The sequence below is a fragment of the Gouania willdenowi genome, chromosome 21 (assembly GCF_900634775.1).
Source record: "Gouania willdenowi chromosome 21, fGouWil2.1, whole genome shotgun sequence".
In the NCBI taxonomy this organism is placed as follows: domain Eukaryota; kingdom Metazoa; phylum Chordata; class Actinopteri; order Blenniiformes; family Gobiesocidae; genus Gouania; species Gouania willdenowi.
This window is the reverse complement of record NC_041064.1, coordinates 24991040-25003411: the sequence shown is the minus strand read 5'-3', so window position 1 is coordinate 25003411 and position 12372 is coordinate 24991040.

The window sequence follows — 12372 nt, the reverse complement described above, 5'->3', positions numbered from 1 at the left end:
AGAGGAAAAGTCAGGGACAATGTGCTGCTGGGATTTAAAACAGTCACTGTAAAACTGTGGTGATGTGTGATGAATGTTTTTAGAGTTCTGTTTACTTTAGCCATGAATGAAAAGAAAACACCTGCTGATGTGTTGTTTCTAGAAAATGTCTTCACACATTGTATTTGATATTTTGAAGTCAAAACTGTTTATCATTATTAAAGTTAAAACCAACTTGGGGATATTTTACAGTGACATGATATTGTTTCAGAGGAAACTAATGTGCATTAATCACACTAACATTCATGCTGGAGTTATTGATCTAATTTTCTCTTTCATCATTCCATTCAGCATCATAGTGGTTCTGTATGTGAGAGTGTTTATGGTGGCTGTGTCTCAGGCCCAGGCCATGCGCTCTCATGTTACAGTGGTGACACTTCAGAGTTCACAGAAGGTTAACAGGTCAGAGCTGAAAGCTGCTAGAGCTCTGGGTGTAGTGGTTGTTGTGTTTCTAATGTGTTTAACTCCATTTTACATTGTTTTACTTACATCAGGGTTTGGAGTGAAAAATATATCATCTTATATTTTTGTTATTTGTCTGTTTTTCTTCAACTCTCTGCTTAACCCTGTGATCTATGTGTTTCTGTATCCCTGGTTCAGGAAATGTGTGAAATGTGTTCTTTCTCTTCAGATCCTGAAGTCTGACTCCAGTGAGGCCAACATACTGTAAATCTTATAACAATTTAATTATTTTGTTTATGTTTGGAGATTTGTCATGACTGTGAAAGCTGGTGGAGTGAACTATATCGAAAGAAATAACTTTTAAGTGATCAATCTGTTGTTGTTTCACAGACCTGACATGTTTTGATGTTTTTATGTAAAACTGATCTGAAGAACAATCAGAAGTTGCTGATGTGGAGATAAATGTGCACCAATCACATGCACAGCAGGTTGATTTCTGTAGAGTTCAACAAATGATAAAAATGATAAAACATACATGTTTCATATGTGAATAAAACACCTCATCTATTACAGTTTGTTTAAACAAAGCGTAAAGTAAGTTAAAGTTAGGCAATAGTTTATTAGGAACAATGGAATAAATCAGCAGACTATCAAATATGATCAGATCACACTTTACCTGTTGTTTACAGAGTTACTTTTATAGATTTATGAAATAAAAACTATAACTATGAAATAAAAGTGACTTGTGACCTGTCACAAGTCACAAGTCACAAGTCAAAAAGTCAAAAAACACCACATCACACAGCTGTTCATTAATGTATTGACTTGCAGTGAAATGTACAGATGAACAGAATAATACAATATGATTCAACATTTCACAACAGTTTTATTTATCTCAGTATAAACCACCAGTAAAAACATTAGTTTTTTTTGGTGAAAGGGGGATTTAAACTCAATAAAGTCTGTACAGTACAGACTAAAAGCTATAAAATAATTAATCCCACAATGAGGAAAATTTATAATCATTGACAATGAAAACAAAATGATACCTGTGTGTAGTTGGAAATATGATGTTGTGCAAAATAAAGTAAAAAGGTGAGAAAGTGTAACTGACAATAAGAAGAGATAGGAAGAAAGGAAAACAATGCTTTGAAATAAAAAAAAATAATTCATAATTAAATACGTATGAACTTAACTCTGTTAGCCTTATTGAGTGTGTGAGTAGACAGCACACTGGTGTGTGTGTATGTAGTGCAGGGCTATTCAACTACATCTTGCTGTGGGCCATAATGTTGCAAGGCTATGGTTTGTGAGCCAGACATTCATGGAACAGTTGCTCTTTTTTTATTTTATTTTTTTGCCTTGTCTACACATGCTGTTGAAGATCAACACCACCTGTAGTTTTTACAACAGCAATGCATGTTTTGATATTACAACTAAATAAACTAGTGTAGTGCCCATAAGAAGCATGTATTGCTACAGAAAAATGGGAAGTTAAGTAGCTTTTTAATAGTTGGCCAAATGAAGGTGACACGTCAGGGACATTTAGGTTTTCAGAATCATAATCAGAATTCATTTATTAATCCCAGGAGGAAATTGCTTTTGTTACAGCCACAGAACACATCACAAATAAAATAATAAAAACAACTTAATTACAAAAGAAAGAATGAACAATAAATAAGAGTATAATTATGTAAAAGACTGTTAAAAATAGGGATCAGAAACACACACATTACAGTTGTAGAAAAAAAGTAGGATAGATAATAATAATAATAATAATAATACTAATAATAATAATAATAATAATAATAATAATAATAATAATAATAATAATAATAATAATAATAATAAACAAATATATACCAATATGATTCAGATATTTACAAAAATAATACAAATATACAAATGTGATTTAGATTTTAGCAAGGACACTGTAGGGAGTTGAACCCCATCTATTCCCATTCTTGTTTGTTGTCCTTGTGGATCAAGATCTCCTCAGAACAGAAAAAACAGAAATAATGCAATGAAATAATTTATTAACATTATCATTGCAGTCCAAACAAATCCAACGTCGCACACCCTTGACCAAGCAGCAGCCATGTTGAAACTCTCAGCTCAGTCTGATCTTTTCTTTTCTTGACTGCAAAAGAAAAAAGAAAAAAAAAACTACAGGATTCATTTTAATATTGGCAAATGAAAATTATAGTTCGTTTAGAATTGATGAATTTGTCTGCTGTCATTAATGTATAACTTAACCACTATCATCAGTAACTATCTAAACCATTATAGAAGCTGATCTGTAGAGATATTTGAGGAACACACACACACACTCTTCTTCTTGTGTAGTTTTAAGGTGGTTGGCAACCAAGCAAATCCGACATTGCACATTCAACCAAGCAGCAGCTATGTTGAAAGTCTCAGCTCTGTCTTTCCCTGTACTGGGATATATTTGAGCCACAGACACTCAGATTTCTTTTTTTTTTATAGATAAATGATTGATATTTCATTGTATAATTGTGACCATCACCAGCACTCCCTAAGAAAGGGTAAGAAACACTTTATGAAAGGGAGAATATAAAAAGTGAGGGCAGTGTTACACCTTGGTGAGGGGGAAAGGAACAGGGAAGAGGGAGTCAGGGTAGGAAATGGAAGAGGTGGGGAAGAGTTGACTGTTTTAAAGTGAGAGTGAGATGTCATGTTATAGTTGTGCGTATTGTGTAATCAGTTCAGCCAGTCTGGTGACAAATGTGGAGAAATGTAAGGTGGCTACACAGCACCCAGCTTAGGTATAATGATGGTGGCTGTGAACAAAAGGAAGGAGTGAGTGGTTATCCCTCAAATTGGTATTTGGGATTAACGTGTCTAAAGTTAAGCCCAGTATGAGATTTATCCCACATCTCAAGGCATGCCAGTGCATCGTAGACCAGTATATGTGCAAAAACCGCTACCGCAAATCCAGGAATTGCCCCGGGCCTGCAGATACAGCAAGGGAGCCCCAGGCCACCCCCCCCCCCCACGACCAATGAGCCCCCCAGACGCTCCCAAGATCCCAGGCCAAGAGGCGGCCACCGCCCCCCACGCACACATCCGAGGAAGCCCCAAGTAGCCGAGCACCCAGCGCATCCCGTCACCGACCCCAATCCCCAACCCCAAGGCCCCCCGCCAGCATCCCACCCCTCCACCCACACACACCCAAGCAACCAATGTGTCTAAGGTTAATCCCAGTACGAGTTTGTTCCACTGCCCAAGCCAGTGCATCCATGACCAATGTTTGAGCAATAACCGCCTCTGCGAACCCTGGCTCAAAAGTGCAGCCAGGCCGCGCACTGCAAAGATCATCCCCAAGACCACCAGAAGACAAGTCCAGCACCCAGCCACATTAGAAGAGGAGAGGCACCCTTGGCCCGGAGAGACCCCGCAAAGCGAGTACCCAGCAACGCCCCCCAAAGACCCACCACCCAATGACGCCCGACCGCACCATCCTGATGTATTTGTGCTCTACCCCATGGCCCAGCCATCAACAGAGGGGCCGGGCACCCACCCAACAGGCCTAAATGTGTGAACCCACCCACCATCCTGTTATGGTACCTCTCTGTTCACCAATGGAGAGGTACTTTCCTAACCCCTGAGTGAATAGGAGACCTAATATCGGGATTCAAATCGGATTTGCACCAAATTCTGATATATCGGTTGAGTGTATTCTTTCACCCCTAGTAACAGTACTTAAATTAACAAACGTAATTAAAGCTGCAAGCGGCATTGTAGGGTCCGAAGAAGTGGCTTGGATTGGTAACCCAAGGTCCCGTATTCCAATGTTTGGGATTAGGGTTTGGTCTGAGCGAATTGCGAACAAATTGGTGGAAAAACAGCTGATGTATTGCATTTCAAATGCTTTAGCATTACAATTAGCCTAGCATTAACATTAACCTAGCAATGGCATTACCATAGCACTAGATTTAGACTAGCATTGGGCTAACATTAGCATTAGCCTAACATTAACCTAGCAATAACATTAACCAAGCAATAGCATTAGCCTACCATTAGCATTAAGCTAGCAATAGCATTTCCCTACAATTAGCATTGGGTTAATAGTAGCATTAGCCTAGCATCTAACTAAAAAGCAAGGATGGTCTGTGTGCGTGCGTGCGGAGCAAATATCTCCCCGACGCGGTGCAAGTTCGACCTGAAACTAGGTCGACGGGTTCCAAATACCCCAAGTGTGTGTATCTGTTATTTTGGAGTTATTTGGTCATTTCAAAATGTTTATTTTAATTTTATTTCACTTCTGGACGGCATGGCAAGTGAAACCTATTCAACTTTTGACCTCAGGGTGTGAGAGGGCGCTAGCACTCAATCTATATCTACTTCACTGCAGAGCTCCTCACCCGATCAAGAGTCACGTGTGTGGCCACTCCTCCTCCACTTCCTCCTGTGCCATGCTATTGTTAGCGTCTCAAACACAGGAACTCTCTGAATAGATCATTTGAAACCATCAGCCACTGGTGAGTCTTTTGCAGACACGTTTCCCATGGTTTAAACCATATAACTGTTGCTCAATAACGCGCTGTTTCACTAGAGTCAGTATTGACCTCAACCCGTTCAATTCTCCATCTGGAAAACTGCGGATTCTGTGTGGTGCCGTACATGGGAGCTAAGCTCTGACCACTCGGTTCAAAGTGAAACAATGATTTTGGTTTTTTCAAAAAGGCAGCCGAATTGTAGATAATACTTTAATTTACTTACTCACTCATGTAGTTTGGAGCTTTACGTTCTTTTTTGCGCAGTTTTGTTGTTTTTCTGATTGGCGCTACACTGTCTATGGAGTTTGGTTATCAGCGTCTCAAACATTTCACGGAGCACAAACACACAGTATTTGTTTATTTATAATAAAAATATACTAAATAAGTAAAGTAAAACCCCAAAAAATGCACAAAAAAGACGACTGAAAGAATAAAAAATACACATGACTCCAAAAATATACATTACAGAAAAATACAATGCGGGTGCACGAAGGAGATGGATGTAGACACACACAGACACACGCGCACACACACACACACACACGCACACACACACACACAGTATTTATAATAAAAAAATATGCTAAATGTGTAAAATAAAACAAAAAACTAAACAATATTTATACAAAAAGTACACAAAATTGCAACAGAAATGCATAAAAATACAAAAAATGACAACAGAATCACACTACAATGGCAACAAAAAACTATAATTATACAATTACACAACAAAAAAATACACAAATACACATAATGACTCCAAAAAACATACATTACAGAAAAATACACCAAACATAAAAATATAAAAGTGAGTTAAAAAAACAACAAACACATTTATCATGTTCATGTCCCATAGAATTAAACCAGGGAAATCACACACAATGTTTTATTTTGCACTCGCAAATAAACCCTTTATAACACTAGAGTACAGCGTATGTACACCTCTTTGTACATCCAATCTCCAAACATATACTAATTTGGTCATAATTAACTCTACTGAAGCTCCCACATGAATGCATATTTCCGACGGGCACTGTACTAGTATTAGGAATGTAAATAAAAATTAGTCACAAAATCCAGTAAATGTAAAGTGAAGATCCTACAGGGACTGATATCTGTTAATTATTACTTGAATATTGTCCGTGCCTTCCATACTTCCATACATATTATTTAAACATAGAAGTGTAAACTTAGACACATTCATGATGAAATTACTGGTTTTTGCTCCAAAAAATGTGTGTCCCACTTGAGATTACACTGAGCCGTTTTCAGACCCTGAACTAAAATTAGTTTGACACAGTTTAAGGAATTTAGTGGAAAAGCAGAAGGTTTTGAAATTGGAAACATTTTGAAAATGGTGATGAACTGGTTTGTTTAAAAGAAGCTGTACTTGGTGTAGTTTGAGTTCATGTGGGAAAATGCTGTATTTAGGAATAATCATGGTGCTTTTTATCTACATTTCAATGGACGAGAACAAGTTATTTACAACAAAGTTTTTATTGTTCTGTCAAATATGGTAATATCATGTATGACAGCATGTTTTAAACAGACTAACATGGTGCATAGAATCAGTCAGTAACACATTATAAAACAACATTCAGTCATTTAACAGAAACAATATACAAAGAACTGATTATTCTTTAAAAAAATGATTGATTTTTAAATGAAAACACAAATGTTATCATTTATATCACATCGTATGCTGAACGTCATATAACAATAATGAATACTTACACTCTTATTCATCCTAACAGTCTATTAATCACCACGTTGATGTAATAATAATACACAATATCTACAGTAAATATGTATTCAGACATGTGTATTGGTGTTATTGATCTCCATTCTGCTGATCAGTTCAGTCACTAACTGCTGTACAGTAGATGAACACAGCCGTCCCACCTCCAGGACGCCTTCATGGTTCACACACTCAGTGTCCTCGTAGCTTTCCCCCACCTGAAGGAAACCAATCAGTAGCTTTATTAGAATCTAATTCAACAATAGGTTCCATTAATCAATCAATCTGGAAACCAAACTAAACACCAAAAAGGATCAAACTGTTAACGTTGATCAGGGTTGGGCTCAATTACATTTTTCACTTACAATTAACTTTTCAATTACCCATGTTCAATTACAATTCAATTACCATTACAGAGACCAGCATTTTTTCTAATTACAATTAAATCACAATTATTCTTTATTCTCAGAAAGTCAAATACAATTATGTTCATAAATTCAATTACAATGAATCACAATTACTGAGCCTGAAATAAATAACCTAATAAAAGTTAACCTTCCTCATGTGTTAGCTTTCTGTTAGCATCTCTAATGCTAACAGGTCCTAAATCAGCTGTAAAATACACTAAAAACTAATATCTATCATCTAATTTATTTCTTATCTATTGGTTTCTTTGTTAGGATTCATAATCAATAAAATTATAGGTTTTATTATTTATGGTGTGGGTGTCTGAGCCTTTTTATGACTCAGTTTACCTCTAGATTTCATTTTTTAAATGGTAACATATGTGTAGAACTATACATAGAACTGTAACATGGTTCCTCAGTTTTGTGTTAAATTATAATTGACAATATTTCTAGAATTTTAAAAGTGAATAAAACAAATATGGTGCAAAACAATGTGTTTTGTTAGGCATAGATCTTCTAATAAGGACATTTCAAAGGTTTTAGACCATATTTGTAAAAACAGGAGGATCCCTTTAAAGCTGCTGAAGTTTCTTGCATTGCATTGTGGGATGTGGAGTCCCGTAACGATTGCATAGAAGTTTTTTTTAACTTCATTCTTATTGTGATTTCTTGTGTTTGGACCCAAAAACTCTACCACAGTACCTTCCCAACACATTTCTGGTGTTTTCACTCAAACTCTTGGCCAAACTATGGAGGATGTTTCTTTTGGGGCTTACAAAGAAAAATTCAAATCTGGCCAAAATGTAACATGTTGCAGAGGGAAGTGATGTCACAGGGAACATCTGGAACAAACTAGGCCTCCACATTCCATTTTTGTTCTTCTCATAAATACCCATAGACTGGCATGAATTGATCATCTCTCTTATGGAAGACACCAGTTAGTCTTTATAGGTCCAGATTTAACCTGGACCTGATCCTTCTTTATAGGTCCAGGCCTATTGGTCTACTATTGTGTCACTGATGAATCCCTTCATCAGTTCAACACACACTTCAACATCAACTCATTGATTCATGTCTCAGGTGTGTGATACCTTGTTGGTGATGAGAGAGAGGACAAAAACCCTAAGGCCACAGTGGGTTGCCACGACAACTTCTGGAGCCGTACTCATTCCTGAAAATAAAGAGAAGTAGAGATTAGCGACACTGTCTAAGCAACACACTGTAAATACAGTGAGGAAAGCTTGTATTTGATCTGTTGGGCTTCATAAGAGAGGAGTGACTGTAACTTTCAATGAGCTCCGTTAACAAGTTTAGACTGAGTCAGCACTTTTTGCCTGTTTGGCACCTGGTGACATTTTTGTAACTCTTTTCATTTTCATTACACGTGGGTTTCTCCCTGTCTGTGATTGGGAGAAAAGGGAGATTTGTGAGAATATGGCGTCTAACTGCATGTGCTAAGGTTACGTAAGTATTGGATATTTGCCTGTAGGTAATCAGATTACTATAGGATCATTATGAGGGGACTTACAGTATGTTTGTAAATGCTTGCACACACATTAAAGCACATTGCACAGAATGTAGTGGATATCTGGACAGTTGGTGATAAAGAGGAACTGTGGACTGACATCCCTAAACAGCTCTGAATGTACTGTAGACCAGTGGTTTTCAACCTTTGCAGCCCACGACCTCCAAAATAAAGGTTCCATAGAGCGGGGACCCCCCACTGTAGCTGAAGGTGGTTGAACACAGACATGAACATTGAAGAACAGTCATGTGGAGACAGGACCATCTATAAGGGGGAATAAATGAGAGATTTTTGGGGTCCATCAATAAAGTCAGTAAAATGATGGTTTATTGTTCTATGAATCTGTGATAACCACATTTATTTATTTATCTTAATATTAGGGATGTAACGATTAATCATAAGGCAGTTAAAAATTGATTCATAGGTATAACGATTCACATCGATGCTGTGAAAATTGAATCGCAGTACTTTTTTTAACCAGCAGAAGTGTTGGCGGCGAGCAAAATCTGCTAATACTTTCTTTCTGGCCATCTTCTACTCTTAAACATATTCATAATGATTCATAACCCCTTTAGCACCGAAAAAATATTTGTAATATTACGTGAATATCTGTAAAATTCACGTTTTTCTATTAGCTCTGTCTGCTAGCATAGCATCTCTTCTTCACTGCAAAATATCTGCATGCCAACCGACCACTGTGTTACCAGCGCCCTCTGCTGGTCTAAACAAATATCTGACCTAAATACAGTAAAATGACTGTTTTTTTTTGTTTTTTTTTAAGTCCAATTGTTAAGGCACAAAATACAATAAGCTTCTTTTTCATTTGTATTATTCCTTTATTCATTTCATTCAAGATTTATTTTTAGTTAAATTGCATTGTTTTGAATAGTTTATCAAGGGATTCTTTTGACAATGAAAAATAGTATAGTATTTTCCCCCAAAAAAATAAAGGAATATTTTTCAGTCATTTATATACAGTCCCATTTTGTAAAATAAATTGTGAGAGAATCGTATCGTGAACCCAGTATCGTGAATCGAATCGTATTGGGAGTTGAGTGAATCGTTACATCCCTACTTAATATCAATATCGGCTTTTTAGCAGAGACTAGCTTAGTCTATGCTAACTAGCTTAGCCTATGCTAACTAGCTTAGTCTCTGCTAACTAGCTTAGCCTATGCTAACTAGCTTAGTCTCTGCTAAATAGCTTAGCCTCTACTAACTAGCTTTGTCTCTGCTAACTAGCTTTGTCACTGCTAACTAGTTTAGCATCTCTTAACTAGCTAAGTCTCTGCTAATTGGCTTAGTCTCTGCTAATTAGCTTAACCTCTGCTAACAAGCTCATTCTTTGCTAAATAGCTTAGCCTCTGCTAACTAGCTAAATCTCTGCTAAATAGCTTAGCCTCTGTTAACTAGCTTGGTCTCTGCTAACTAGCTTAGTCACTGCTAACTATTTTAGCCTCTGCTAACTAGCTAAGTCTCTGCTAATTGACTTAGTCTCTGCTAATTAGCGTAACCTCTGCTAACAAGCTCATTCTTTGCTAAATAGCTTAGCCTCTTCTAACTAGCTTAGTATCTGCTAACTACCTTAACCTCTGCTAACTAGCTAAATCTCTGCTAAATAGCTTAGCCTCTGCTAACTAGCTTAGTCTCTGCTAACTAGCTTTGCCTCTGATAACTAGCTTAGTCTCTGCTAACTAGCTTAGCCTCGATTAAATAGCTTAGCCTCTACTAACTAGCTTAATCTCTGCTAACTAGCTTAGCCTCTGATAACTAGCTTAGTTTAACTAAATAGCTTAGCCTCTGCTAACTAGCTTAGTCTCTAACTAGCTTAGACTTTGCTAAATAGCTTTGCCTCTGCTAACTAGCTTAGCCTCTGCTAACTAGCTTAAGCTCTGCTAACTAGCTTAGCCTCTGATAACTAGCTTAGTCTCTGCTAAATAGCTTAGCCTCATAGTTGTCTTTGTCACATTTTATTTGACATTAATAATTAATTATGCACATTGATAAATATTGTACATGATATGAGTGATAACACGTGTTATACAATAGATGTACCTTAATAATTTTACAAATTTTACACCAAAGGACATGTAGACTTTTTCCTGTTTCACGTTGTACAGTTTAGAAGTTTACTAACATAATTTCACTAATTTAATGTTGTCTTTCTATTATTACACTTACAGCCAATACATGTTGTTGTCTAACTAACATGTGCTATTGTTTACAGATTGTGCTCAGGGATTCAAACCAGTGAAGATTCAGAGATACCAGTACACCTGTGTGGCAGGTACAGCCTTGTGCAGCCACGTGGCAGCTCTACCGTACCAGACGGCCCACTACTCCCAGCTGAGGATTACATCTGTTCTCCCAGTGTTCAGCTGTACAGACACTGAACAGAAGTGGTACAAAGCAGTTACCATGGTAACCAACCTTTTAATGACACATGTTTCTTATTTATGACATGACTTGTTTGTGTGTTGTTTGTTGTTTTTCACAGAAGTAACTTATATAAAGGCATCAACTACACTCTACCAGACATCTCTACGCTGAAAGTTCAGGACGTGTATCATGGACTCACTGCTGATGAAGCTCCATGATCACATGTGGTGGGGGCTTGACCTGGAGCCTATAGCAGTAGAGGAGTACTGTGGGGTAAGGGAGGTCAATCATGTATGTAATGTTTTACCAACATGTATAAATAAATGATTTAGATCAAAGCATTATGGTGTTCTGTACAGTTTAAGTCATTAGTTTTAAAAGGGAATTGACAGGAAGTAAAAAATCAGTGACCAAACAAAATCAGAACACGACTTAAATTAACACAACAAACATTTTAATAAGGTAGCATTCAAAGGCTTGAACTGTATGAAAACATATTTAATACAATTATAAACACTGATAATATTTAGAATAAAGGGGTTGTGAAAGTGGACAGATGAATGTTGACTACTGCTACAATTTAACTATTTTAGATTTAAGGGATTTAGATTTAAAGTACAAACAAAAACAGGTTTAATGCAGACTTAGATCTGAGAAACTCTTTTTATATTCACCAAGGTTTTGGTCTGACAACCTTCATCAGGTCATTGCAAATAACATACACACAGTGGAGGCCGACCAATAGAGGGCGATAGGGCGCATAATCTAAAACCCATATATTACAGTATTATATGTAGACATATTATCAGATTATAACTGACATAAAACAGACAGTCTGTGGTTCTAGAAAAAGGATCAGAGACATTTTTATCCACATGATGTTTTATTCAACATAATTCATATTAGTGAGTAGAAGGTGAGTGTGATCAACTATTCTCAATGTGACGTTCTTTAGTTTACCTTTAGTTCCTCGTAGCCATGGTAACCTCTTTTCCTTTGATTTACATTCAAACCTGTGATTTATGACATATCAGTGGAAAGTGTTAAAAATGAGCTTTTTGTCCATTTCAGGAAATGTGTAGTTTTTTCACCACGACAGACTTCACTAACCTTCACCACCATCAGATTATTACGTCACCTAGTGGAAGTGTGTCTGATTGTCAAAACAAACGTGATGGCCTTTTCCTAACTCCTCTCCTAACACCTTTCCTTAACCCTGTGATGTCATCTATGAGGGTTAAGGAAAAGTGGGTAGGAAAGGACATAGGAGGGACTATTAGGACACAGACAAGGACCTCTAAAGACAGGAATTGACTTTAATGTGGAGGTGATGCAGCTTTGACCACTAGAAGGAGGCCCAGG